The sequence below is a fragment of the Ischnura elegans genome, chromosome 6 (assembly GCF_921293095.1).
Source record: "Ischnura elegans chromosome 6, ioIscEleg1.1, whole genome shotgun sequence".
Lineage (NCBI taxonomy): Eukaryota > Metazoa > Arthropoda > Insecta > Odonata > Coenagrionidae > Ischnura > Ischnura elegans.
Window position 1 is genome coordinate 49401453 of NC_060251.1, and position 25216 is coordinate 49426668.

Genomic DNA, 25216 nt, shown 5'->3' on the forward strand with positions numbered 1-25216 from the left:
CGTCCCAAGCAGCAGACGATATCCATCGGATACCAAACATGAATAAAATTTACATTGAAACACGTTGTTATAACATGATGAATATTTTAAAAACACTTTACATAGATTTCTTTCTTGTAATATCTACGACAAGATGTAAAAATAACGTTATATAGACATTCAAACAGTAATTTCCAAAGTATTTTGAAATGGTCTCGGTAGCGGCGGGGTTAAGTCCTCACCTGCCAAACCGAAGGTCGCGGGTTCGAGTCCTGCCTGGATAGGTTGCCCCAAACCAGGGAATGGTTGTATATGAAAGTACTATATCAAAGTATAATCAAAATACTTTATTTGTCACAGAAATATTTTGTAAATCAGAAAAATTTTGTAGACATGCTGATTACGAAAAGTGTTTAAAATAGTTTTAAACTATTTTTAACACTTTTCGTAATCAAAATACTTCATTTGTCACAGAAATATTTTGTAAATCTTAGGCTAATTATGAAACGGTATTAACTATAGTCTTTCCTGACGTTTCGGGAGATCATATCAGATTTGAGCCTAATATGTGATGATAACATATCAAATTCCCATGTAATCAAATTAGCAGGAAATGCTGCGCTACCAAAAGATAATACTGATTAATTATTGCTGATAACTTGTATCTTTTAGATGTCTTATTATTCCTGAAAATGGAACAATGAGGGATAACTTCCTTTAATGGCTACACTCTACATCTTGTGCGATAATGAGCTCTTGCGCCAATTTTATTGCAGATTGTGATTAATACTGTTATAGTATTCGAACTGGTAACGTATATGTTTACATGGCCCATTTTGCAGACTATCCAGGCCTGTCTCCCGTCCGAAATCGGACTTGCCACTTCAAATTAGAAAACCTATTCCCTTTATCTTATCCATAAATCCTATCCTCTCCCTTCCCCTACCACTGTAATTCGACATTCTTCCCTCTAACACTGTTTATAATATCCCTCCCCGCTCAGTACTCGCTCAATTCAAATAATCCGTCTCCATTGTTGATATAGAGTGAAAGTAAAGAGACCCACATTTTTTTCCCGATTGAGATATTCCAATAACGCAAGCAGGTGTTTAACCTTCAAGATTTTCCAAGAAAACAGAAAAAAACGCCGTTCCTTTGAAATTTTTGTCAAGTATGCATGTCTTTGCCCAAAAAATGGCGAATTAATATAGCAATTTATCTCCCGTTTCTCGATTACCGATTATTTAGGCTATTTTTTCAAAGTTCATTGTTCCAACCAGAAACAGAAAAAACGCCGTTCCTTTGAAATTAATGTCGAGTAAGCATGCCTTTGCCCAGGCAATGGCGAATTAATACAGCAATTCATCTCCAGCTTCTTGATTACCGACTATTTTTGGGTATTATTTCGATGCTCAAAGTTCCAACCTCGATTAATGTATTTTATAATTTTGTATACTTTTTTTCCGTTTCCAGACCACAGTACGCCGCTGACATCTTGCGGCGAAAAGTTGATAGCTTATTCCATTTCCCAGATGACCTGATATGAGGTCACGTTCTCTTGCAACTTTTAGTCTAATTTACGCAAAAAATATGAGTGGCTGAATTCCAGGAGTCGTTCACCGAATGTGGTATGCATCGAAACTCGAAACTCAAGATTCAAACACTATTTATACTATCTTCCAATCCAGGTTGACCAAGAAAACGTATAAAGTAAGATACCTAAGGGATTATTGAAAGAAGTGTTGGTCTCTCTTATAAAAGAATTGTTTATTTCAAGTAGTGCACTCGAAAATTCCTGAATTCTAACAACAGAGCTTTGATATTGTTGACCGCCTCCCGTCTGAAATTTTGGCTACTATATCAAACCAAATACATGGAAAAATAGTACTTTACGTTTGGCTTGGAAGTAAACTCTTCAGTCATTTCTTATTCCCATCGCACAGCACTTGCCCATCATGCGTTCCTCCATAGCTAAAAGCGCTATCTAAATGGAACAATTCTCCTCTTTTTTTCGGGCTTCCTCTGCTGTTCTCAAGGCCATTCAAATAACACCATTCCACATTTCTTGGGCTTTTTGCGCCAAAATTCAGGGCATATTTCGCTGGAAGAAATGACTCGCCATTTCGCCTCCTGAATGATTTCTGATAATATTTGACCGCCGAAATGGTTTCCAACCTTAAAAAAACTGATGCCTATATATACGAAACGCCAATCGCGTATAATCTGGGTTCAATATCAAACGATTATAAACTCCACCAACAGAGCATGTCAATAATATTTGGAGATTAAAAAAATGTGTACGTATAGACTATGCAACATTTTAGCTACGGATTTAATATTTATTTCTTGTTCGATGAGAAATATATGTAGTACAAAAGTGAAGATGAAGCAAAATGAATGCTTCCTAAATTGTGAATAATTTTTACGATTTTAATGGCAATTTAATTCCAAAGGAAACCAATCATTATTATTTTAAGTAATAAATAAGATTCTGTGGCACCAAACTGAGTATTTTAAAGTACTGATCCAAACTGATTACAATTCATAAGGGAGAAGAATAAGGTGAAGAGGATAATTGAATGTATTGATAAATCCTGCGGCAACTCCATTTGAAACATGTACATAAATAACGACAGGTAATAATATCACGGTACATACTGCTTTCACACCAATACAAATATCAATAAAAAATTAAGAAATGCATAAAAAATCACTGATGTTTTTATCACCACATTATGATTAAATTGTCACCTGTATCAGTAACAGCATTATATCGAAAGATAACAAAGATTTTCCACACAAAGTGTCCAAAGCATTACTGCAGATAATGAAATGCGTACTAAACTATAAATAAATGCTAAAAATTTGGATTTTTTTTTAAAATTTTGTACGCTGAAAACTTTCAAAATATTAGTTACGGATTCAAATTAAATGTAGTAAAAAATATACGTAAAAATAATTTTGCGCAAAACGTCGGAAGAAAGAGAATATACTATTAGTTAAGCGGACATTAAGTGCTCAAAACGCACTTGCAGTTGACACGGGGTTATTTAAATATTTAAATTTCAATCGAAGTAGAAAACGTCTTTCAGCTAAAGGAAACTGAATGGATGGATGAGAGCTTTGGCAGTATCACACCCTTCGAGGCCAAGTCGAATATTACCTCAGTCAGGATGTGGGTGAGGTCTGGTAGAAAAACAAAGGCGGGCGACGAGGTGTCCCAAGTTTGCGTGTTCTGGAAAACCCTCGTGAATTTCACCGCGCGACGCGCGGTGCATGAAGGAGGAGACGCCAAGGAGTGCGTCAGGATTTCCGAGAATTGACGAGGACGCGCCAGCGACTCGTAAAAGTCTGGGGGTGTCAATAATGACAACACAAAGCGTAGGTTTTCAGCAGGTGTTGTTTTTTCCGTCAAAAATCAATAAAAATGTCATATTTTAATAGAATAGGTACATTATCAGCTGAAAAAAATTCCGATGACCACGACCCTCAAAAGAGCTGACGGGTGAAAAACAGCTCTGGCTGAGCAAAGACATTTCAACAGCGTAATTTTAAATTATATCCTGTACTTTTAGCAAAAAGTCCCAGAAAAGTCTATTTTCTTCGGAAAAAGTTTTGCCAAACCAGAGACTTTCACCAAGTCATTAAAATACGTTATATTTAATAGCATTCGTATTGATTTGCTTTTCACATTAAAACATTCCTCTGTTTAAAAAAAAGTCGGAGATAACTCACTCAAATAACGGTAGTAGTGTAATTATTAAGGTCGTTAATTGCATGTATGAAGCCAATTGTCATTAATTTTCGATGATCGACGATGTCTCCGATCGTCAATTGCTCAAATAACCTATTGTGGTGGTATTTTTGGAGAAATTAATATGATTGGGAGACAAGTTCAAGACTGATTTCTCTTGACTTTTAGTGCCGCAGTTCCCAGCCAAAATGACTATCCCTGGGGCATGGGATGTTGTAGATATTACTGCATCGATTATCGTCAACAATACATTTAATGCCGGCTATGCAACGTAAGCGTTGGGAATTTGTACAATAAAAGACTAGCGATCATCGACGACCACAAACCTCGACGACCGATAACGATGGACAACCCTCGTCTACGTGCACACAGTAGGAAATACAGGGTGTTCCATTTATCTTGACCACCCGAAATAACATTTATCCAGATGCAAAATCAAAAATGTGCCAAGCAAATGTTCATTAGCCGTCAGGGGGACATTAATCAGCATGATTGCCTTACTTGTAGCTTTGTTATTTACGAAGGTATGAACAGAGGTATGTCTTTTTTAAATAGCATCTTATATTTTTTATTCGGCAATTCATTTCCTCTCCCAAAGACTGATTCAATAATGTAGCACAGTGGACTATTAACATAAACACGGTGTTAGGAAAAATGACTGACTCTCTAGCGCTTAGTGCAGGTACGCGGGAATTGGAACTACTCCACTTGCTGACGTTGACAGTGAACAAATGAAAACATAGTAAAATGCACACCAGTCATTCAGTCAACAATCGTCCGTTGAAGAGCTGTGTGAGTACTACAGGTAACGACCTGTAGTATCTGTAGTACAATGTGACTACACGAAGCATCTGGACAAAAAGTTATTTCGGGTGGTCAAGATAAATGGGACACCCTGTATAGCAGTGGGTGCCTGAAAAATTAGGATCTAAAGTTGAGAGCACATATTCGAACTGCAAAACATTGACGATGGTTTCCAATTGTCGGACTATCGCACGCATCTTTTCGACGAAGGCGGGAAGTTGGAGTGGGACGGGCGGCCCACGTGTCTCGTGCACGGCCTCAGAAAGGCGTGACGTAACCGGCCGAACCGCATCACACAATAAGAAGAACCCGGTGGAAGAGGTTTCCCGGGAAAGTGACTCAAAAACGGAAGAAAAAGGGGACGAATAAAGGAAGAGAAAAAAAGAAACGGTGTAGTAGACACCAGACCACCAACATGTCAATGTTTGAAAGACAGGCGCGTGGGGTCTGCAAGCTGCGTGCTACTGCTCAGAAGTTAACTCCTCGATAAGGACGGTTTTTAAGTGGCTCGATGGGGAAAGAGAAATGGTGAACGGCAAGCAAAAACTGAAAAATCACTACACAAAGTCATGAATTTAACTGATTATTTCGGGATTTAACTCTTCACGTAATCTCCTGATTGGTTCAACAATAGGAAGTAGATATAAATCAATAGACATAACTTTGTACTATTATACAAACGACACAAAAAGACTATTGATTTATTCTTCCTCAAACCAAATTTTAGTAAATATTTATAAATTTCATTCGATTAACCGAATCACATAATTGACAGTTTCGATCACCAACGATACGCAGAAGACTATCGATACTTATGTGTGAATAATTGCGTCAACAAAAACTTTTTTCCCATCATGGAAGATACGATGGTGACTGTCAGCAATGATAAAGATGGTCAAGATTTCCGTAGACAGCCGATTGACGATGGGTGATCAACTATCTATAAACACCTAACTGTTGATAGTACCTAGATGGAACATCATTCAGTGGTGTCATGGTGCCGGAACGCACCGTAACGCCGTTTCGGCGATGGTTAACAAAAGACATAACAATATGAAGTAATGTCAAATTACACTTTTATTAATTTTGTTGTCTCAAAATTTCTAATATATAAATTCGTAACCAAGACAAAAAATGTAATAAAATGTAAATAATAACTTGTAATAAAAAACAAACAGAGTAACATTTCACTTCTAAAAAGAGTTTAGGAAAGTGCGTTTCCGGTACTGCTAATTTTGCCATGATGTCACCGATATCATTGACATTTACAGACCATCGTTAGCAACCAATTACCATCAAATGAATGTACTACACTGAGAGAACAGGTTTGGATGCTACACCCTAAACCCTTTTGGGCGGGGAGGTTTGGATACGCCATCAAGAATCATGCGACATCAGAACTAACTCTTTGGATGTGAGAACCAAAGGCAAAGAATGTCACACCAAACACGTCCAGTCAACGTCCTTTGGGTGGGAGAACCAAAGTTATGGTTAGTGCACTCTACCGGTTTAGGTGCGAAATCTAAATCTATTGTTACGCGCTCTGGTGGCAATCTCATGAAGCTCTCTAGCACCCACAGTTCTGTCTTCAGCCGTGGAAGCCGTAGACACGTGTGGACTTGTTGTGGGCAAAACGGGCGAACTCTGCTGCCGCTTGTGCTTCGTTGCTCTTGCTGCTCGAGATTATGGACGAGGGGACGGCGAATTTCTTATCGAAGGCTGGACTTGGAGCCTAAATCCATGTTTTCGCTGGTAAGTTGCGAGTTGTTGTTTATTCTCACGGCCATTTTGTGTTTATTCTCACCGCCATGTTGCATTAATTCTCATGCCCGCACTACCACCCTTTGCGTATGAGTTCTTCAGATTCCCATTGTTTATTATGTGCTATGTACTATGTGCTTATTAAAACAAAGTTCAAACTCTCAGATCATATTTTGTCGGAAGTGCTGCTGTGGTTACTAACACTGACCTTTATTTATTGAGGTTAAATTGTCTCACGTTTCTTGTATTTCCCGATGATATTTATAATATGTTGTGATTGTATTTTAATAATATTTTATGTTAATGGCATAGAATTTGATAATGATATTAATTCACTGTGTTTTGTGCACTTTTTATGATATTATAACGGTGGATTCATCGTGAGCCTTGCGGAGTAATCATCGAAAGCGTTGGCACGGAGGTTATTGACGAGGAAAGGAGAATGAACAAGAAGATATTGAGAAAAATTGTGTGTTTGGAGTGAATTTTATGTAACTGTGTGTTTATATATTGGAAATAAATGTTCTTTCTAGTGTTCTACAAATATGGATATTTATTCTTCCACCCGCGCATGTTACAATATGTTGAATTAAGTGATAATAGATATTATGATAACCACATAGCTAGATTTTCTCATTTTTTATTTGCACTGTCTTAGTGGCCTATTTCAAAATGTGTTAAAAAAGAACAATATTAAGGTGTAGTGGAATTGAAAAGGAGGGAGGAAGGGGTAGGGGCGCCATCTTTTGGGCAGGTGATCTAAAGTTTTCATTCGGCATCCAAACGTTGTTTTGATGAGCTACCCAACGCTTTGGTTCTCACACCCAAAGTACTCGTCCATCTTCTTTGGATGTAGCAACCAAAAGAGTAGTTGGAACATCCAAATCCTCATCACCCATTCCCTTTGGGTGACACAACCAAATGTATGGACAAGTCCTTTCCTTCACCTCAGCTTTGGGTGTGACACCCAAACCTACGATTCTCATATCCAAAGTGTTTTTTCAGTGTACTATTACCACCCACGACGTATTGCAATCATTAGCCATTTCCAAAAAAACATATCAGCTATGAACATAGGAAATCCATAACGATCATTTTCCAAAATATTATTTTTTCACCTACAATACCCCACAATACTATAAGTAGTGTAATAAATAGTGACAATGACCACTACTATGCTGCATAGAATTCCATGGGATACAAGGTAACAGCAATATAATTGCACTTATACACACTAAGGATGAAGTTCGCTGTGAAAAAATATTTTGCTCAGACGGGATTCGAACCCGGATCCCCCGATTGCCGATGTTTTGCTTCGAGAAGATGGCTTGGTAGTGTAACTGGCTAAAACGCCTCACCGGCAATCTCAAGATTCAAATTCGAATACCGGCTAAGCCACATATTTTTCTTGAAAAACTTCATCCTTGGTGTACATACCTTTTTACCCGTGCGCGTGAATGCGTGCAAAGGCACCTGTTTCTTGGCACTTTGATAATTGAATTTGATATTAAAATATTGTGTAAACATACCTATAGGTGCTGCTGAGTTGCTCAGATGATAACACGAGGAATACGTGGGATAACTAGATTTCATGGTAAAGTCTTCTCAGGATAAGAATCCTGCATTCAAACAAACATTTTCATAGAGATAGCGGTAATGCAGCAGCAGGCGGAGTGTATTCCATCCGACGTTGGGGTGCCAGTTTGCGGAACTGGTGCACAATGGCTCCCATTATGCACGCCGATGTCTGAGATTTAATTTTGTTTTCATTGCTTATTAGCTGCCTCTCGGGTTCTTTGAGACTATTTTTGCGATGCTGTGAAGTCATAAGACATATAAATTGCCAACGTTCGATCGTCTGAACCTAAATAAGTCCCACGAGTTGTATAAACATTCCCATTCAGTATTTTACTACTATTGCTCATTCACAAAAAACATGAATCATCTCTATGGTATAATTGACATTCCATTTATTTCCAAAAGAAACTATCAGCTATTAACGTGCGAAATCCATAATAATCATTTTAAAAAAATATTAATCACCGTTAATATTAGTATAAAAATAATAAAAACAGTGACTACTAATATAATTTATTGTGATAGGAACTAATTCAAATAGATGTAACTGATAACTTCAGGCTTTACTATGTGAAACCTCTCCATACTAGAAATAAAGAAATAAAACTTTGTAAGGTTCACTATTTTTATATGGGCACGACCCGGGTTTCGTAACGTGGTTACTACGTTACGAAACCCGGGTCGTGCCCATATAAAAATAGTGAACCTTACAAAGTTTTATTTCTTTATTTAAAATAGATGTGATAGAAATAACTCGGAATTTTACCATCAGATTGAAGGTTAGTCATTTTCCTGGCCAAATTCAATACAAATGACTCCAATGTTACGCTTCTTGATACGCACTCCTAACTTACAACTCTAGTCAAATTGCTAGTTAAGTATACGCAGTGCGCCGACTCCATGGGGCCTGAGGGGGCCCGAGCTCCCTCAAAAATTCGTCATGGGTGTGAGGAAAAAATGTGCCAGGCTTGTCGATTTTCCCCGGAGTGTCCAGATATCGAGATTCGAGTTATCAGGGTTCTAATGTTGATCATATGACTCTTTTAAAATTCTTAAAAAACTTAAAACTCACGACTTATAAAATTTCCCGGGGCAAGATCTCCGGTTTGGGCCCCCCCAATATTTTTTGTAAGTCGGCGTCCCTGAGTATACGACCGATTAATGGCAATTTATTTAGGTTTAGTTGCAGTTAGAACAAATTACGAGACATGTAAAGGCTAATAATAGGGTTCTTAGTTATTCTCACCCGTTGTTTCCGCCTAATTGCCAAAGGATTAAACAGGACCGAAACTGAAAGCAGATATAAAAACTATGGAAACGGAATAAGGTATAATAAATTAAGTTTTATTCCTTTTTAAATAAAAATATCAACATTTTCTCATAAAAAATAGGTTCTCAGCAGTCCAGTGCTAAATAAATCATGGCTAAAATGAAAGTTGAATTGAGCCTGGAGACATCCCTAAATTATTTTGTTTTAACTTGAAACTCCCAATCATAAATTTTCCAGCTTTTTTAAAACTGATGTCCATTTCAGTACTTGTGAAACGATAAAAATAAATTAAGACCCCTTTTTTACAGGACGATTTTTTCTCCAATCAGCTGTAAAAAAAAGGAGAATTCCCTCAAATTAACGATCATAAAATAGAAATTACTGCAACTAAATGAAGAGGGATCACACATAAAACGTGTCAAGAGTCAACTATTAAGTTCGCGTCATATAATGCAGTTAATTGCCAATATGCCTTCCTTTTCACTAACTGAGCCGCAACGGTACAGAGAATCAAGCAAGAATGATTTCGAAGAAGTTTATAGAAAAGCTATTCCATAAAATAACTAATATTTCAATGGCAATGTGAGACAGGATCGATATAACGAGTTATGAGTTAGTGTCATTTAGATGTCACAACACAGTATCATACTTCAGTTTCTCTTTGAAAATATAGGGTGCCAGCTATATCCACGAAAAAACGGCCGTAAATAATAACGTCTATATAGCGCTCTCGATGATAGATGTGCTTTTTTTTAAAAAAACCGCTTTATAAAATTTGGTCCATCTTACAGCTTCATATTGGGGATTGAGATTTTAGTCTAAAGGCACACAGAAATGATGGTATTTAAGCAATTTTTCACGCATATTCTCAGTCAGTTATTTTGCCTTGTACTTAAACTATCAAGATTTAATTTTTAACTCCTCATACAGCTGAGAATACATGCATAGAAGCAAGGAAAAAAATCATCAGATGCTACATATGGAGTATGTTTCTCTGTGGAAGCGAGGCGTGGACGTTGACAGCAGCAGGGAAGTCAGGAGTGGAAGCATTCGAAATGTAGTTCTACCGAAGAATGATGAAGATAAAATGGATCGACCGTGTAAGTAACGAGGAAGTGCTAAGAAGATTGGGAGAAAAGAGAAGTCTCCTAATAAACTTAAGAAGAAGACGGGACTACTTGGTTGGCCACATTATGAGGCATGATGGCCTGCAGAAGACAATCATAGAAGGGGGGGGGATAGGCAAGGGACGGCCCCGATTGAGTTACGTAGGACAGGTTATGAAGGATGTAAAAGAGATGAAATACGTCGCTATGAAGAGGCTAGCGGATAGGAGAGAGGAATGGAGAGCTGCGTCAAACCAATCTTAGGATTGTCGGCTAATGATGGTGATGATGACTCCTTGAAAGCTTTACTGTAGTCATTTCTCAAACGTATATTACGAGAGATTGCGGACGGGGATTTACGACCGGTCCCGTCTGATGTTTCCATTGAAGTATTACTTGTAATATGAAGTAACGTTTGTGAAAACTTCCTTCGAAATCATTCTGACTTGATCCTAGGATAACACTGTATTACAGTGTTGCCTCAATATGCTTTGATTTCTCATATTTCACAGCATATTCGGGTCGGCACTCGGATTTTAACGCGGTCACGGATTCAAAACCTACGGTAGCATGTAAATGATAAGGCGTGATCCTAGAGCGCCTGCCAGCTAATCGTTGGGTCTTGGGTTCAATTCCCGGGAGACACCTCCGGTTATACCGAAATAACTCCCGGAAGCGCGAGACAGTACAGGGAAAGAAAGTCGTCCGCTACCCTGAATGAGTGAAATTCACACTCCTGTGGCTTATTTCCCGGAGAGCTCTAACTTGACCTCACTAATCCAAGCTTTCGTTTTCAATCACTGAATGAGTAAGTGACCAAACAGAAAGACTACATTAGCGATTACGTTCGAGTCCCTACACTTAAAACATAATAATATGTTTTAGAACAGAGAAGGCGATGTAAAGTTATAAAAAAATTGAAGATGAAATGTCTATCTTGTTTTGATTTCTTTATCCCCCACATTTACCTCTCACTTCTACCACGCAAGTTTTTTTTTTAAGATTTCACAATTTATAACCGTAAGATTTCGAGAAGGGACTCAACGGAAGATAATTGAGTTATTATGTCAAGGGTTTGAAATAATTCCGCATCTGGGCAGACTAATCTTATTTACTGGTTTGTTTTCGCCCCGCGACTCTTCTTTATTTCCTTGTTTACATCGCTCGCTCATCCACTTCGAGGCATTCCTCCGAGAGGCAATTGTTTTCAAGGTCGCACCGGTGAGACAAATCACCGCGCAGCGATTTCCAGATCAAGCGTGTGCCATCTGCCGACGGCCCTGGGGCACAAGGCTGAAGGTACCTCCGCAACCATCTCGCAGTAAACGATGCCACGTTCTTCACTCACATTTAAGATGCAAAGAGTTTTGAAGAATGGTGAATTAATCAACCACGATGCTAGAAAAAAATACATAGTACCTACTCATACTTAGGAATAAAACGCTCCGACCAAGCTTTCAACGTCATTAACCTTTTCTCCCTTTCAGTAACACATTTTTTCTTTGTGTTGTTAATAGTTCTTTTCTTTCGCAATTTAATCTTACATAACCTTTTCAATACTAACAAGGAAATTGCTTTGGGTGGGATGAGGGGCCTAGGGGGCGACTCCCTCCTCCCCCAAGCAATCGGGGTCTGAGAAAATCTTTGAAAAATGACATGCCTGGATATGCATTTTGCATCATTTTGGTACTTAAAATTTAACTTAAAGTAGATGCAGTTATTATATATCAAAACTAGGCAATAGGTTTATAATAATATTTTTTCTCTGCGGCTTTGGGGGGATCTATCCCCCTCATAGTTACGCCACTGCTTTTGCCATAGAATTTGGTAATCTTTTACGCATTAAATCCTGTTGTCCATGTCCATAGTTAAGGACTGATATGCAGCTCAGGAAGTAAGAATTCTCCGATGGTTATGTCCATATTTATGGACGCCATGACCGAAAGGGTTAAGTGTGCACCTTGAGTAGAGTGGTTGAGAAAGTTTAAAGTATTTTTATTATAAGTGAAAATACTGGGTTGTTATTTTACAACCATTCTTCCTCCACCCTACGCAGAGCGTGTGTTTCTTTACCAAAAACTAATCTTACGCTATAAAAACAATGAGTTTTATTCATAGGCCAAAAGTTATGCTATATAAAGATGTTTATAAGCCACAATGCATAGCCGGATTCATGTATTAAATCGGAAAAATATAACTCAATTATGAAACATATAGTCTTGGTAATTACAAGACAAAGTATGGAGTATATATTCCTCTTATGCAATACCACGTAATATATGTAAACACTGTTAAATTCAAATGTTGCATTTAAAAATGCTTTTATGTTCGCATGACATTTTTGTAAATGATTGTAGCCATAGAACAGGTTTTTCTGAATGGCTGCCTAAAGTTAATAATGTATATACGTGATCACTGATCAAGTTCCAACTCTGCATCCTTTTTTTGGAGTAATAAAACAAATTGTTATAATTATTATTTTAGAAGAAAAATACATGGTATTGACTCATACTCTCCGCTAAGACGCTCCGACCAAGATTTCAACGACTAATCGTCATTAAGGATGATGCACTGAGTCAATGAGAATGGTGCATTCAAGTCGAGAAATATTTTTCGCACATTTTTTCGTAAATGAGAAGACATGCAGATTTAAACTTTCATTCCAGATTATAACCAATTTTAAACATCGCCTCCGCGGATTATTTCAGAATTCAGTCAGTGGCAAAGTTAAATTATGCAACTTAATTCGTTTTGCCCTCACTTGGCGCAGCCTTGGGCGCATCTATTGCGGTTCATACAAAGAGCACAGTTATTAAAAAACTGCCGTCGCTGAAGGCTGCCCGGGATCTGCACTGGGTCAAGCTCAGCATTTCTGCTGACGTTTCGGAGCGCCGGGATAGATACGTCAATAAGCAATTCTTTATTCGCTGATCAAGCCCAACACTCGATGTCGAACGTCATTTCATACCGAAATCACCATCGTCTTGATATGAATCATAAGTTAGATATAGATTCCCTTTCTCAGCCTTCGGCTCACTCTCCAGCGCTCAATTTTACTTTTCATTTATGAAGGGACTTCCGGCAATAGCATAACGTGATGAACAGCAGGAGTCATACTAAATTCTTATAACTCATTCATTCTTGTATAAATAAAAAAATAATTCATTTTATCTTCGCTTATAAACCTCTACTGTTTTTAACGGATTATACGTAATAATCATCATCACTTGTAAGCAATCCAAAAGGCCGTTTTACACGGGGCACGGAATTGCGCAGGTTAGAGCTGCATTAATTTCTAAAATGGCGCGGAATTGCGCGAATGCGCATGAACGAAATTAGAACAGGAGCTATTTTGCCGTCTCGCATCCACGCATTCTCGCATGTGTTCTAGCAATTCACCGCTTTACACGACACAATTTTGATTGCGCCATCGCACGTACGCCAGATTGCGCAATTCCATGTACCGTGTAAAACGGCCTTAAAAGGGCTTGGAATTGCGCGAATGCATGAACGAAATTAGAACAGGGGCTAAATTTCCATCTCACGTCCACGCATGCTCGCATGTCTTCTCTCAATTAACCGCTTTACACGACGCAAGTTTGACTTCGCCTTCGTACACACGTCATTGTGCACGTACGTGCCCGTGTAAAATGGCCTTTAGATTGGTTTGACGCAGCTCTACACTCAATTCTCATATCAGCTAATCATTTCACACTTAGGTATTTCTTCTCTTTCACATCCTTCTTTACCTGTTTCATGTATTATGTTCCATACGTTTCCTTCATGTCTTCATCAGACCATCATGAATTAAGATGTGGTCTACCAGGATGTTCCGTCTTCTTATTAAAGTTTTCATGAAGGTTCACTTCTCTCCCACTCTTCTTAAGATTACCTCAATACTAACTCGGCCGATCCATTTGATCTTCATCATTGTTAAGTAGCACCACATTCTGAAGGCATCAATCCTTGCTGTCTCCGCTACTGTCATTGCTCGTGCCACACTTACGTAAAGAAGTATACTACAAATGTAAGTTCTGATAAATTGTTTCCTTACTTCATATTCCCCAATGTCAGTAGATCTTTCTTTTGATGGAATACCTTTTTCGCCTGAGCTATTCTGCTGATAATTTCTTTCTCCCTTTCACATCGCTAGTTATCCTGCTTCCAAATAACAGAATTCATCCACCTGTCGCAGATTTCTTTCCCTATTGCTAGTTTTAACTTCTTCTCCTCTAATGCATAAATCTTTGTCCGGAAAGGAAAATAATAAGATAGGTTTTTTTGATGAGTAGTGTTCACTTCATTGGAATGGGAAAATACTTTGCCACCTCTGGGGCCGATCATACGAAAATTATATTTTTATCTTATTGTTGAATTTGGCTCTGATAACGACCCTTTCTTTCTCCCCTGCTGTCGTTGTCCATGCCTCCTTTCCGTAGACAAGTATACACCAAATGGAAGTTATGATTGTTTCCCTTATTCTGTGCTTAAATTTCGTATTATGTACGATTAAAATAATTGGCTGAGCGGGATTGATGTGTTCTCCTAGCGTATTAGCTGGAGAACCTTTTTTTTAAAAAGATACAGCGCAATTCGGTAGAAATCTTTGATATTTAACATAGTAAAAGTAATCGCCTATTTCCGCACTTCTTTACCTCAAGGGACCCAGCTTTATGCCATTTTTCAAAGTTTTAATTTTCTTGAAAATGAGATTATGTGCCCAAACCTGGATCGGTTGAAAGAAAGAAGTGTGGAAACTGACAAGCAATTTCATTATGTTGAAGGCTTTTCTAGCCGTTTTTTCCCAACGGAGGCAAGGCGCTGAGTTCAAAAGACTACCTACGGGTCTTGTGCAATGCTAACTTCGAGTCCGGACGCAAATACAAGCGAACAGGCGAGAACCCAGAGGACTTCATTGATTCCCGAGGGCTTGTCCATGATGTCACTCGGTGATTCAGAAAACGGGAGAAGTCCCGAGCCTGCTGTTCGTGATTATAGGTCGCCCTGGGGGCCATCCAAGCGAGTCGATTAGTCATCAGATTATAGTTGTGTGAGCGACGTCTGCATAATGATTATGGCGAGATATTGGCTAGGGCAAGGGCGCGAATTCATAATTCCCTCCCCTGAGGATGTTATCGCGGACTTGGGACGGGGAAAAAAATCGATGAAAGGAGTGAGTCGCAGAAACGTGCTCTGAAAAATTCGGTCTTTTTATTTGTCCCCGCGTGTCGTGATCAATCAGGATGAGTGCGGCGATGTTTCCACTGCTAATGCAGAATGCTCTTGGGGGCGAATTAACGTCACTGCTTTTTCATGAAGAAGAGCGGAAAAAAACGAATTGGTTACGAAAGCAAAGTGACTAAGAAAGGCGCCACCTTGAAAGCAGTTAAATACATAGTGTTATGCAGCGTTAAACAAGTTATGAAGCAACTCTGCTTTTAAAATGTGACTTCTTTTCAGAAACTGAGGCGAGTTGGAAAACGAGTATATTGGATATGATATCGGGGTGATGAATAATGCTTTGCCATGAAACTAGTTATATATTTTACATAGAGTGAATCTTAGATTACAAAGCATTAAACGTAGCACGTGGGAAAAGTTTTTAGCGGTAATATTACTATTTAAAGGTCATTTAGTTTCCAAGATTTCAAAAACAAGGTTTATAATAACATTTAGATTGTAATCATGTTTTAAATCTCTGGAATATTCAGGAAGACCTTCAAGAACAGTTTACCAAATGCAAAATCCGTACATAAAAGCGATTTAAAATTAAATAAACCTGCAAACTGTTCGGATACTTGTCATAGTTAAGTAAATGAAAATTGTATGATAGATGGCCTATGAATAAATGAACGTAGAATATAAATTCAATTCTGTTAGATTAAAATCAATCTCATATATTGAAGTAGAATACGTAAAATGAAGATGGATGACACATTCACTAGCGATACCCACAATCTCTTTCATTTGGTATTTTGCCTTTTACTTCGTACAGTTCGGTTCCTTTAATATACAGAGTTGAATTTAATTCGCTTGCAATGCTAAAATAGTCGATATGAAGTCGAAAATGAAGGAATGCCGAGAGTATAAAATTCAACCAATTGAGTAAAAATAAATATCCCACTTAAACACTTTATATCCACTAGCCTCCACTACACAGCACGATTTCATCAAAAAGAAATGTCCCATCTCTCTTCATCTTAAATATGAGTCATAATCTTACTTCCTCCTCTAACGCACGCACGCTCAGAATCTTCCCTCCATCTTAGCCTTCAGCATTCTCTCGCGACAGTGAACCAGCCTCCACATTAAAGCTGCTAGTTTCTTTCTCCAAGCCAATATAAATTTCATGACTTTTCCCGAATCTTCGAATGACTAATTTATTCATTTCTACCCTTTCCAACCACCCAAATTTCTCCTAATCTCGCGTTGAGAGTAGCAGCGCAAAGTTCGATGATATAAAGAAATAAATGAGCCGCTAACATAAGGAAGGAAGGAAGGTTTCGGAATCACGATATTGGCAGCTCTGAATGAATTGATCTAATAACGAGTTAAATCCTGCGAGATTCAGTCTCATTGGTGATAAATAATTTCAAATGCTGCAATTTTTAAAAGCCTGCAAAAACAGTCACTTGATCTTTTCAATCGCGTGAGTGAAAACCTCAATAAGTCGCACACTTCTCTACACAAAAGAACTCTGAGGAAACTCACGGTGAGTAAAATAAGCATGGCTCAAAAATCTAAATTTATATAGGATTCACTTCGAGGATCCTCATATGTATAGAGCAAATGGACAATTCGGCGTGCGTTACTAAGATGAATACAGGTGTGGAGTACTTCAAGCTAATAGGCTCCAATAATAATGATTTCATTCGATACACGAGGATAACCAAACGCAAAAACTTTCGCACCGACCCGTGGAGATATTCATGACTTTATTATTCAATCTGAGATACACTTCCTGCTGGAAAAGAATACCTTCGAAATTCGTTTCGGTCTCAAAAAGCGGTTCCGCGTCGTGAACTAGACTTTTTTTCCTGATTGCATAAACTATATAGCGGAGAAGGAGCCACCTGATATGCAGCAAAAGCGCGTGGTTGCCGACCACACGATGTAGAAACGTAGCACACCATTCATTGCGGTCGTTTGACACGTGGCCGTAATCCCACTACGGGTCAATCTTGCAACCCACAGTCACATCATTTTAATTTTAAGGATGTTGGAGCTCGTTTTATGAAAACGTAAGGATTTTTCTAAAACCTTAAGTTTCGCAGTCTCGTAAGTTCCCAGGATTTAATTTGAAAGATGATACGAATCACCCACAAACTTTTGATGCTAAATAAGCAAGCAGTCTGGTGACGCATAATGTAAAAATTTTTACAGCTAAATTGACAAGAATAAATCTTCTCGAAACGCCTGCGCTGCGTGATGAGTCAACTTAGACAAATCACAACTATGAAAATACACACTTAAAAAAAGCCCCTAGTCTTGGCGTCTTATTCAGAAATATTGTTACTGGTAGGATTTGAGAAATTTTCGAGCGTCACTGAACCAAATTTATACAAAGTATTCAAATGAGGCATATTCTTTCAATAAATATTGTCCATTTGGGCTTTTTACCCGTAATAACAGAGCTTTAGATTCATTAATTTAAGCTCTACATTTAATGAATTCCTGCAGATGAAATTTATGAAAAATATGGCCAGTAAATTGATTCCATTGCATTTTTTTGTTTTCTATTTAAGAATATGCCAATACTTAAATTGAAATTTGTACACAACATTTTATTTAAATTTGAATCAATTAATATTTCTCTATAATTGCACACGATACACATCCAGAGGGCAGTGATCGTAGACATTAGCGATGTACCAGACAGCTATTGGCAATGAATTATTTACATAACAATCCGTGACAATTTTTTGCGATGATAAATATAACAATTAATAATTGACCGGAAGTAAAGGACATGATAAATACGAAAGATAAAAGGATGTAATTGCTCTTAAGAATTTTATACTTGCGAAAGTTCGGAGTTTGTAACGGGAATTCAAATTACACATAATCGAGTACGAATGATACGTAAAAGCCATGGCGCCAGACGCACATCGACCAAAGGAAACCTTAGTACCATACAAGGCATAGCCACACAGGCGCCGGTATTGGTTTTCTCTCGAAGAGTACGTAAGCTTAATTTTTGGCACTGCTCAGAACCAGTAGTAGGTTAAACACTTACTTCCGTATAATTTTGGAGAAAAAATCAATCATGTGACTTTCGACTCCGAATTTGGACTTCATATAAGGTTACGCTGTTTTAACTTTAAAAGCTATGAAGCTATTTTATAAAAAAACTAAATGCTTACTTGACGGAAAATACACATCATAGTAAATTTTTATCATAAAATATGCAGGTAAAAAGAACACCGAAGTAAATTTTTGGACAAGTATCCGTGATACCCTATCCAATTTAAGTGATTACCACGAAGGAACTGCAACGAATTGATTGGGTATTATCTATACGAATTTGGGTATATATACGAATTTATTGGGTAATGGAATAGAGATTACGTGTCATAATTTAATATAAAACTTAACAATATTTGGCCTTTTTATCAAAAAGTATCCATACCGAAAACAAAATACAAAAATAAAGTCATAAAGGTGGATCATTGAAAAAGAAAATTCTCATAAATATGTACTTGAGATAATCCACATTAATCAATATGGGGGTTATTAACGGGCAAATGAATGATTACAATTAACTACGGAAGAGAGTCATGGACAACGACAGCAGCGGAGAAATCCAGAGTGGAGGCTTTCGAAATGTGGTGCTACAGAAGGATGACGAGAATGGAATGGATTTGCTGAGTAAGTAATTAGGAATTCTTTACCAGAGTAGGGGAGAAAAATAAACCCCGTGAAATCTTTGATAAGAATACGAAATAGCCTTATCAGCTACATCTTACGACATGATAGCCTGATCAAGACAATCGTTGAGGGAAAAGTGAACTCCAAGAACGGAAAAGGAAGACCTAAAAAAATAGATATATGGAAAGAGCAAAAGAAAGGATGTGAAAGAGAAAAATATGTAGATACGAGAAGATTAGTAGATATGAGAATTGAGCGGAGAGCTGCGGCAAACAAATATGAGGATTGTTGACTAGTGATGATGAACGCATACTTATTTACTTAGACCAGCAATCTTATTTTATCACAAAAGGTGACTCGCAATGAAGTCATCGCGTGCTTCTATTCAAAAGAAAACTATGAAGTTCTAAAAGCTTGAGGCGAGATTAGAGTTATGTCTACTACGAGCACGTTTCCTTCTCAGATAACTCCTTGCTTTCACAGGAATTCGAAGTTAAGCTGTATAAATATAAGGAAGATGTAACGGATTTATATCAATTCTCACACATTTAACAATAGTTCAATCGGGTATACACAGTTTGTTCAATGCATACTTCTTTAAATGAAAGTCGTGAGAGGAAATTTAAGATGTACACCGACTGTATCAGGAAAAATCCATTAAAAAAAAGGATTGGCGTTTGATTGAGAAAATACATGCCTGTTTTCCTTATTAAGGTGTATCTTCCATGGTGACAAACGTTCTACTACTACAACACTCACTTAAAATCCTTGCAACCGATAAAATTTTTGAGCTTCCAAAATCGCACAACAATAACACACTGGTATTCGAGGGCAGTAGACTAACTCGATTACCATTGTTAAAACAAATCATAGTAAGATGTTATTCTGAGAGAATGTCGCTAGTTGAGTGGTGAACTAATGCTCGCAGCAATGAATACGCAGATGTTTTCCTCTTCGTAAAATTCACTTCCTTCATGACTGAAATTGCTACGGATGATTTGACGCCAAATTTTCAGTTATAGTGACAAAGAAGATTATATTGGTAATACCGGAGAAGGTCTGACTCAAGCCATATCTGAGATCAATGAACGTGGTGCAGATGGAGGGTGTGGGAGAATCTGATAGGCATATAATTAACGGATAGATATATCTCTGATGTTATGGGGCAGATCTCACGATTATATGACATCAACAACTTACAAAAAGTAGGGGCAGCTTCGAAGAGGTGATCCCAAAACTTAAATAAGCGTTTCTTGAAAATTTTTACTGATAATATTCAGCATGTTATCTAAGTAGATTTTTATACTAGTCAAATGTATTATTTAGTGTTGTTCTAATGTGTAATAAACATGTTTTTGTACATACTGTTTTTTTCTCAAAAATGAACCGTCGATATCTTCGATTAATCGATCTTTCGGTTCAAATTTCGATTTTTGCTGAAAAGTCGAGCTCTTTATTTCGATAAAAAAGCGATTTCTCGAGAAATCGACCCATCAAATCCTTCACTGCTTATAAGTAGTTATCAACTTAAATATTCAAATTCGACGGGAGCACAAAAGGTTGGGGAATGAATCGACGAGGTTCACATGACGGTACCGAATGATTGGTGGATTCTCCTGTTCTCTTGGCCGCATGGGAAAGTTGCCCTTGCATTCACAAACAGACTCTTCCCTCACGCGTGCTGTTCGGAAGGACGCACATGAGGAGAAAGCGAAATGAATCGTACGCTCACAAGTGCGTTCTGAGTTGACGCATGAAGTATATAGAAAGAACTGGGCGGCTGGAATAAGCGGGCCAATGTCGAATCTAAGGACCCCTGAGACGAATCAAAATGCTATGTCATGCAGTCAGGTACACAACGCTGAACTCGGATGAGTCGACGCCGACGGGGCTAGCTGGGATGGTCCTTTAAGCCACACCTCTCAAACTAAGCATTCCATCAGATAACTCCATGTTGTCCTCTTGGTTCTTTACTTTCACCTTCTGCAGTGTACCGAGCGTTACAAAATGAATGGCCGGATTGTAATGCTTTATAATATTTATTGCACGTAAGTCACGGCTATAAATGACACATCAATGAAAGAAGCAGTTCAAACAGTTTTGATTGCCGGCAACAATGCGCAAGGGTGCCCTATGTTTCCGCCGTAATCCGTTAGAGAACGCTAGTAACAAATATAGCGAATAATGAACCGGAAATTGCTTGCGTTCTACAGTGTACGAATATCTCTGTAGTTACTGTGAAACGTTCGGTTGTGAACGGCCAGGTGATGATAACATCCGTGTTTGTACTACCAGCTGATCTTTTCGAATTAAAAGACATGATTGAAACAGCTGTTACAACAGAAATATTTAGTGCTTTCCCGGCGAATAGACTTCGTAAAATGTTCTCGGGATCGCCACCGGGTCAGGAACTGCATTACTGCAGACGTTTCGATGGCCGAGTCGGACATCGAAACGTCGCAAGTTATGAAGTTCCTCAACCGGTGAGGATACCGAGAACATTTTACGAAGCTGTTACAACAATTACTCGAGAGATACCAATAAATGTTTGGTAATAATTAGCATATCGTCTTGACGTGTGCAGGGCCGGATTCATCGTAAGGCAAAATAGGCACGTGCCTAGGGGCGTCGCAGTCTCCAAGGGCGGCTGTTCATTCAGTTACAGCAATACGTTTTTATTTTTGAAGTTAGTATTCTTTTTTGTTGCATGAATTACGGATAGATATTATTTTTTTGGAAGGGTTTTCATAGTGTTTTAGTTGGATGAAAGTTAAACAGTTTCATGTGGTTTTACTCCAAGCTATTTTTCTTTAACTGAATTGTCTATGTTTTCCCTGCGTAAAAATTCAAGCATAAACTTAAGTCATCAGCCAAATATCTCTTTATTCCTTTTTTCCGAACGTTACCACATGCGAGTGGCTCTGCCTTCTCATAAAGGGGAGGGGGGCCTCATGTGAGTATGGGCGCTCAATGGAGAGGTGCCTATAGCCTAACTTTGGAGATATATCAGGCCGTGGACGTGTGGCGTAAAACGAATAGTGCTCACATCGAACACTTGTAGGCATTTATGTAAAACTAATTGAGTTGCTCTTTCATTTGCTGCATGATTTAGAGCTATGAGTTTAGTGCAAGAAATATTAGAATGCGTTAAAACCCCGCAATTCTTTTTGAAATATCCGGCGTATATGATAACAGCAGACCTCTAGCAGCCAGCAAAGATTAGCCCAAGTTTTGATTTACAACGCATTCAGTTACTCACTTCGTGCTTTTTAAAATAAAAGAATGTAACAAAAACGCTGGAATTGAAGCACTGCAAGAAAAAGTGATTTTGAACGCAGTCATGCGCAGGGGTACATAGTTATTTACAAAAAGGGTTAAATTTGCGCTGAAGAAATCATTTGACTAACCATCATGCTATCATTCTCACTAAGCCAAGTGATTTTTTCTGGAAAAATTCTCCATTGTCGTAAATAATTTTCTCCGCGTAGATATATGTGTGAAAATGGTAGATTGTATTTAAAGTATGCTTGCGTCATGAATGCCGAAGCAAATAATTAATCAATAGTTCATCGGATAAATGACAGATTCTAACTTTCGAATGATCATCAAAATTACGGATTAACTTCAGGTAGACATTTTTGTGGAGAACTTAAAAAAAGCGAAGGAAAAAAGCGAGAATGCTTATTTTAATTGTCCAAATGTTTAAGCCGGGGTTTAAATCTGGTACCTTTGGTCAGTAACCGAATGTTTCACCCACTAGGCCACAAAAATTATCATGCTTCACTATACAATTTTATTTAAAAAATAAAACATCTAAAATGTAGCGGCAATTTTAGAGACACGGAGAGAAAGGCAAGCGTATGAACTATATATTTAGCGCAACGAAAAATTTTGCGCCGACTTCCGTTTTATCTGCGTAGATTATGTTAAACAATTAGAAATATACAAACATGTCTCCATGATACTCATTATCACCGCTGTTAATGTCTGGATATCTCAGCATCCGTTAAATATTCCGCTACAAATACCACTATCATGTGTAAGGCAAGGATGTGACGAATTGGAAGATAAGCGGTGGATGATAAGGTGAAGGAGTTCTAATCGTGTCATAATGACGGGTAAGTTTATACAAGGGAAAGATATACAAAGTTTGTTGTGAATAAATGGATTCAATGAATGAAATTTACAGTTAAGTTAATGTGTGCACAATATAATGGCAGCGGAAGCTCTCCTCTTCGGAGAGGAAGTCCATGCTGAGGTCCCGATGATTTGCACAACTGAAAAGATTTTCCGGAATAAATTTTCGATGAATGGAACTCAGTTTTCAAAGAAAACAAACCGTGGTATGGAAGGAAAACAGACCTTTTATGAAAATTTAGCGCGAATACAGCTTCCAAAACGCAAAATGACAAGTGTCGCCAGAAATTTTTGGCGGTGAACGGTTTATTATAGCTCGGAATTTGTTGAACGTTCTCACGAATTGCAAAACCATACATTTCATTGAGTAAATTTGAAAGTTATAAAAATACTTCATTTTACAATAATGTTGAAATTTACGGTCACATTTGGTTACTACCGAAATGGCCTTGATTAAACTGAATTGGTCTACATAGGCGTTGGTTTACTAATTCCGCCTCCATTTCCGCGAAGTTTAAACTTAAAGGCTCTGCCAGTAGAATTTGATATAAGCAGATTATTAATATAACATATCACATCTGAGACCCTAAAATCAGTTCATGGCTTTTCTTCCTAAGGCATTTTCTTTCTGAGTCTACAAGTCGTAGTACCGCCCACCCTATACATACCCACCCTATATATATCAAACAGAAAAAAAACATAAACTAAAGCGTTGAGACGAACTAAATTCAATCCAACACTTTCTCAATGGTACACGATTTACTCAAAAATATAACTCTAAGCAATGGTAACAATGTAAATACCACATTCGTCAAGACGTTTCCTTAAAAAATTACTCCTCATACACGCAGGCGCAAACAGAATAATAAATCAACAACCGCGACAGCCGTAGCGATTTGAAGTGTCAATGAACGAGCGCATGACAGATACGGCAGGAGAAAGATTTATTACATGTGGACAAATCAAAAGCAAGCCTTCTAAAATAGTCAACCGACAAAACAGCACCTTCAAATTTCCTAAAAGACATACTGATTTATTTGGCGGAGTAACGAGGTCAATGTATTTTGAAAAAAATGAATTAAATTAATAGATATTCCGATCTATTCTACTAAATAATTTATTTATTAATCCATTTCCAGTCGAAGGATCAGATATTACTTATCACTATCGGAGAATAAACTCCTTCATTATCGTTACCGTCTTGTAATTAGTAACTAACGCGTGCTGCTCACGATGTAGGTAATTGATCGGAAGGAGTTTCCGGCAATCAATTTATTGCATTGCATTTATTACATTACTATGAGAGAAGAGAAGCCTCATGAAAACCTTAACAAGAGGACGGAATAACCTCATAGGCCACATCTTGAGACATGATGGCCTGACGAAGACAATCGTCGAGGGACAAGTGGAATGCAAGAACGAAAAAGGAAGACCTCGAACAAAATTTATGGAACGAGTAAAGAAGATGTGAAAGAGAAGAGAATACCTAGGTGTGAAAATATTAGCCGATAGGAGAAATGAGTGGAGATCTGCGTCAAACCAATCTTAGGATTGTTGACTTGTGATGATGATGATGAAACCGTTGCGTAAGACGAATTTTCATCATAAAGTTTAACGTGACCGTTTTAACGTGCATTTACTCATTTTCATACAATTAATAAATTTTATGAACTGTCCTTACAAAAAAATGCTATCGTGAGCCACAGTAAAAAATGAGGTGGGGTATGAGACAGAGCATAGTAATCGAAACGGATGGCTCAGGGCAAGGGGATTGGATAGAGGAGGCCTAATACCATCCTATAGAAGACTGATTTCTATTGCCACTTGGGTCGCATTTTAATCGGCTTTCAAAAATGTCCGCGGCGCGATGTTGAGTGCAATGCGATCCACTTTTTTCCCAATATTTTGATGTAGGTATAATATATGCTATTGCGAGGAACAGAATTGAGCTTTTATTAA

General features: G+C 38.0%; 1 protein-coding gene across 3 annotated transcripts in view; it reads right to left on the reverse strand.

Annotated features, from left to right (window-relative positions):
- Nucleotides 1–25216, reverse strand: part of LOC124160627 (protein piccolo-like) — a 310967-nt gene that overhangs the window by 99470 nt on the left and 186281 nt on the right. The window lies entirely within an intron of this gene.